At 32.2% G+C, this 6,355-nt stretch overlaps 1 long non-coding RNA gene across 1 annotated transcript; it reads left to right on the plus strand.

Moving 5' to 3' along the window:
- Nucleotides 1–3,622: 3,622 nt before the first annotated feature.
- On the plus strand, nucleotides 3,623–6,046 carry LOC127720963 (uncharacterized). The gene is made up of 3 exons (XR_007991007.1): nucleotides 3,623–3,710; nucleotides 5,726–5,784; nucleotides 5,931–6,046. It is a non-coding gene; the product is annotated as an uncharacterized LOC127720963 (long non-coding RNA).
- The last annotated feature ends 309 nt before the right edge of the window (nucleotides 6,047–6,355 follow it).

The following is a 6,355-nucleotide window of genomic DNA, read 5'->3' on the forward strand; positions in this document are numbered from 1 at the left end:
GACTACATTTATTCAGAAACTATAATATGTCAAATATTTAATTACAATCCAAATTCAGACCTGTATCAAGCTTGAATATTGTGTCCATTTTTGCCCCAACTGTTCAGGGTTGGACCTCTGCGGGTGTATCCAGCTGCGCTCAGCCAATCAGTTTATTTCTTAATTAAGAACTCCTTTTTGTCGAGCCTGCGACTTTTGTTGCAGAAAGCTCGACATAGGGATAGTGATCTGGCGGCGGCATTAGCTAACTTCTTAAAAGCTTTATATTTTAGAAGGTGGAAGGTCTGGATGCTTCATACTTTGTATATGGATGCCTCATGTTAAGAAATTTTCGTCAGTCACATGTCCAATGTCCTTGACCTCATTTTCATGGTTCAGTGACTATTTGAAAAATAAGATAAAAAAGTAAGATTTTTTGTAATGTTAAATTCTCTCTTATTATAAGTAAAAGGATAACTATATTTGGTATGTGCATACCTTGCAAGGTCCTCATGCCTGTCAGACAGTTTTCACTTGACCTCGACCTCATTTCATGGATCAGTGAACAAGGTTAAGTTTTCGTGGTCAAGTCCATATCTCAGATACTATAAGCAATAGGTCTAGTATATTCAGTGTATGGAAGGACTGTAAGGTGTACATGTCCAACTGGCAGGTGTCATCTGACCTTGACCTCATTTTCATGGTTCAGTGGTTATAGTTAAGTTTTTGTGTTTTGGTCTGTTTTTCTTATACTGTAAGCAATAGGTCTACTATATTTGGTGTATGGAATGATTGTAAGGTGTACATGTCTAGCTGGCAGGTGTCATCTGACCTTGACCTTATTTTCATGGTTCAGTGGTCAAAGTTAAGTTTTTGAGTTTTGGTCTTTTTCTCTAATACTATATGCAATAGTTCAACTATATTTGGTGTATGGAAATATTTTATGATCTATTTGTCAGTTACGCAGTTTTTTTTTTTACCTTGACCTCATTTTCAAGGTTCATTGCTCAGTTTTAAGTTTTTGTGTTTTGGTCTGTTTTTCTTCAACTATATTTGTTGTATGGAAGAATTGTTAGCTGTACATGCCTGCCTAGCATGGTTCATCTGACCTTGACCTCATTTTCTTGGTTCATTGGTCAATGTTTAGTTTACTTGGTTAGTGTTATTTTTATGTGACAGTTGTAATAAAGCTTTATATTTAGGACTATCAACATAATATCAATGATTAGTAAAAAGGCGAGACATTTCAGCGTGTGCACTCTTGTTTCATTCATAAATTACTTTATACTTGGAAATATAATTTTGCTTGGAGTTATAGTTTCTAAAAAAAGTATTGTCATTGAAAGAGTTGACATGTTGCAATGTACATTTATTCTACATAGTTCTATGGTACCAAATCAAAAGTTTATATAAAAGAAAGAAGTCAAAGGTTTCCCATCATAGTTTAGTTACATACATTTTTTTTGTACCTGAGGTCGTTGAATATAGATCATTATATAAATAAGGAGATGTGTTATGATTGCCAATGAAACAACTATCATCCATACATTGTACTTACCAGTAACAAACCACATTTGCAAAGTTGAATAAAATACAGTTGATAACATTTACTTATTACTAAAAAGAAAATGCCAAACTAATTTAAACAGTATTTGACTATAAACATAGATAAAAAAGGTACAAACTGGACATAATGCACTAGTTCATAAACAAGTGAGAACAATCACCTTCATATAGTGCTCAGAATATGACATTCATAAAACTTGTTCAACATCATTAGAGAACTCTAAATCTTAAATACTGAAAGCCACCTCTGATAAGTACAATGTACTATGCAAGATAATGATATAACTGGACTAAAAATACACACAACCTGTAATTAACTGCCTTTACAGCGCTTACGCGCTTTGATTATTCTGATGCTGTTATTTTTTCTTTATAGGACCTCATAATGCCACATACACTGTTAAACAGACAAGTACTGGACTGCAGTTCACTAAAGTACGACACGAACCACTGGTTAAAAACGCTGGTGGAAAATACCAAAAGGTGAGTGATATTTTCGTACTGATAAAATCGTATTTTAAGCTTAGGCCAAAACATAATACATGTATGGTACATATTATATACTAAGAAAAATTTAGATAAGTAGAAAAGGGAAAGTCATCTTTAGAGGCATTTTAAGTTCAGGAAAGAGCTTTGCTTAAACAGCAATTTTTAAAAAACTGAAAAGAATTTAGAGTTAGAAACTGCTGATAATGTCAGTTGGATAGCTGTAACCAACCCGAAGTAGTTGTTTATTTTCAACTATAGCAAGGGTTTGTCTTGGATAAACAATACTAATGTATTTTATCTCGTTTAAATATTTGTCTGATGATCCCGCCTCTCAACCAAAATGGCTGACATGGTTAAAAATAGAACAGAGGGGTAAAATGCAAGTTTTGCCTATTATTTCGAAAACCGCCATAAATAGAAAAAATCTTATATGGGCTAAAATGTTCAGAATGTTGAGCTCCACCTATTGTTCACTCACACCTAAGCAGTCAGACTTCTTATAGGAGTTTTGCCCTTAAATGATGAATTTTACCATTTTTAAAAATGTTTACCTTTTATCTCGAATATTATAATAGATAGACAAAAACTTTTCAAGCAAAAATGATAAGCAAAATCAGCAATATCTTCAAATAAGTCAACATTACCAAAATCATCAGACGACTCCTTATTAGAGTTATTGCTCTTTAATGAAGATTTTTACCAATTTGTTGCGTTATTGCCTAATATCTTAAAAACCATAATAGATAGACAGAATCTCATAAAAAAAAGCAAAAAAGATCAGCACGACAGGATCTACAAGTAAGTCAACATAGCTGAAATCTTCAGTTGACTTTATAAGAGTTATTGCTCTTTAATGATTTTTTACCAATTTAATCTGTTTTTGCCTAATATCTTAAAAACTGTAATAGATAGATAGAGAACTTTTAAAAGGAAAAATGATAAGCAAGACAAGATCAACAAACAAGTCAACATAACCAAAATCATTAGTCGACTACTTATTGATGTTATTGTCCTTTGAACAATTTCCTTTTTTCCCATTTTTACCTATCATCTTGAAAACTGTAATAGATAGACAGAAACTTTAAATTGCTCAAATGATCAATAAGACAAAATCTATGAATAAGCCATAATGGCTGAAATCTTCAGTCGACTCCTTATTGGAGTTATTGCCCTTTGATGATAACTTTTTTACATTTTTATGCATTTTTTGCCTCTATTATCTTGAAAACTACAATAGATAAATAGAAACTTTAAAAAGGAAAAATTATTAAAAGGATAAGATCTACAAATATGTCAACATGACTGAAATTGTCAGTTAACTCTTAATAGAGTTACTGCCCTTTAATGTTTAAGATATAGGTGAGCAACATGAGCCTCTAGTTACAACATAACATTAAATGAAAAAACATTGAGGAGGGACTAAATAACCAACCAGCATTGTATAGCATCAGGGTAAACTCAGCATTGTCCAAAAGTCCCTTAACATTGAGGAAGGACCAAATAACCAGCCAGTATTGTAAAGCATCAGGGTAACATCAGCAGTGTCCAAAAGTCCTTAACAGGTTTTAGAAAAGGAATTTCTTGTTATAGGTGATGCATTACCATAAAGACCTTGAAGTTATACACAGTGTCTTAATAGAAGAAGATTTCATATCACCTACTAGACCCTCTGCAAGGTAAGTACTTTAATTTAAATCAAAGCCTGTACTGAAATTTGTGAAAATTTTTGCATGCATTTATTATAAGAATTGTTACACAATTGGCACAAGAGCAAGATTAGTTATTGGAATTTCAGGAAATGCTGCGAACATATAACGCTATTTAAATTTAAAATGTGAGCTTTTCTCATCACTTGGCGTCAGTCGTCCGATGTTAACCAAACTTGGCCACAATCATCATTGGGGTATCTAGTTTAAAAAGTGTGTCTGATGACCCTGCCTGCCAACCAAGATGGCCAACAGGGCTAAAAATAGAACATAGGGGTAAAATGCATACAAATACAGAAAATCTGACATAGGCAAAAATGTTCAGAATGTTGAGCTCTACCAATTGTTCATAGGCATTAAAACTGTCAGACAACTTCTTATTGCCCTTAAATGCGAAATTTTATTTTTGTTCTTATTTTTGCCTATTATCTTGAAAAGTATATTAGATAAGGAGAAACTTTAAATTGCAAAAATGATCAGACAAACAAGTTCTACAAATAAGTGTACATGGTCGAAACTGTCAGTCGACTCCTTATTAGAGTTATTGCCCTTTGATGACAATTTTTACCAAATTTTTTTGAGTTTTTGCCTTATATCTTAAAAATTATAATAGATAGATAGAAACTAAATAAGCAAAAATGATCAGCAAGACAAGTTCTACAGTTTAGACAATAAGTAGGAAATCGTCTGATGACTCCTTATTGGAGTTATTGATTGCCCTTTATTGACGATTTTCACCATTTTTTAGCGTTTTGCCTTATATGATTAAAATTATAATAGATAAATAGACCCTTTAAATCACAAAAATAATCAGCAAGGCAATTTCTACTAACAAGTCAAATTTTGCTGATATAGTAAGTAGGCTGTCTGCCACTCTTTATAGGAGTGATTGCCCTTAAATGTGAATTTTTTAACCTCTTTTGTGTTTTGAGCAAAAACTAATGAAGATAGAGAAAATCTAGATGGACTTAATGATCAGCAATACAAGATCAACAAAACAGAGATTTTTGTAATGAATTATATTCTTGTCTACAATGTCGGAGAGTGTCCTTTATTGAATATACACATAGATCAAGGTGAGCGACAGGCTCTTTAGAGCCTCTAATTATTTTTGCGACACCTTTATTGTATCCTGTCACAAATTTTGCAATAAATAAATCTCAAAATTCTCTGAATTAACAGTATTTAGTATATTAGTATAATGACAATTTTAGATATGTTTGATTATTTTTTTTAACTACAGTTCTCTTGGTAGAATATAAAATTGCTGGTTAAAAGATAGTTGTACCATTTTCAAAAAAATGAAAACAGAGAGGGCATGGTTTAAAAAAAAAAGTATGGGGGGGGGGGGGGGGGGGGGGGGGGAATTGTGAAAAATAATGTTTACTCACATATATGGTAGACTCAGATTAATAAGGGAGGTGGTGGTCGTGTATACACCTTTTATATGAGAAAAATATTTATGAATAATTTAATTTTGGATGTAAAGTGTCTTCTGATTGGCTGACGTTGTTTTGTTTATCATCTCATAGACATAATTTTGTCATGTGACTGTGACGTCATCAAGGTTTTTCATGGTTTACTACGGTTTAAAATGGAATTTAGAATTAAATTATAAGAAATGACTGTAATATTTTTTCTGTCTATTTGAAATAACATAATAAATGTGGTGCACACTTTAAAATAACCCGCAATTCAGTGTGCATTACATTTTTGATGTTATTTCTTCATAGACAGAAAAAATATTACAGTCATTCCTTAAATAAATTTGACTATCCAAGGCAATTTTGTGGACATCAACATTAACGTCTATGGTCTTCATTAAGTCCCTAAATGAAAATTCTGGATTTGCCCATAAGTGTTGGTTGTCTTTACAAAAATACTGAAGGAATTGATGAATCTATCATTAAACTTTTGTTTTATAATATTGGAGTGGACAATCTTTTATTTTGAATACTATGAAAAACTGATTTTTTTTTTCTCAGGTTTGATGCCTTGCATGGAATGAGGAAAATTAAAGCAGCCAATGAATTCAGTTCCATGGGTATGTATTGAACTTAAAGCTGTCTCATTGTTTAAAAAAAAACCTACTTGAATCAAATATTCTTTGCCGCTTAATATGATCCAATTGCAGTAAGATATTTTCTTCAAGATATATAGAGTTATGGAAAAATGTCCCATATATTATAGAATTTCCTGAGATGAAAGCCATTAGTAAAGGAACTCTATCATATCTGACAAGAAGGTTTGAAAGAGATGCAGTCACTAAACCAATGCTTGGATTAGAAGAATCAACAATCCATGTAACCAAGGTCAGAAACTTATATTGTACTAGAACACACCGGCAGGTCCGTGACTGAATTAAAGTACCTATGCCTTATTTTTAGCCTGGATATTTAGCAGGGCTTCCAAAACAGTCGTATTTTCCGGACAAGTCCGATAAATTATATAAATGACTTATGTGCCAAGGCTGATACGGACATTTTAACATAGTTCAGAAAAAAAATGAAGTTTATGCAATCTTTTTGACCTGACTTTTTGCCTTAAACAGCCACACATTTCTGGTCTTATAAGTGGCATGATGAATAATTACTATCAAAACAAACCCTACTTTA

This window comes from Mytilus californianus, unplaced genomic scaffold (assembly GCF_021869535.1).
Source record: "Mytilus californianus isolate M0D057914Y unplaced genomic scaffold, xbMytCali1.0.p SCAF_11, whole genome shotgun sequence".
Classification (NCBI taxonomy): domain Eukaryota; kingdom Metazoa; phylum Mollusca; class Bivalvia; order Mytilida; family Mytilidae; genus Mytilus; species Mytilus californianus.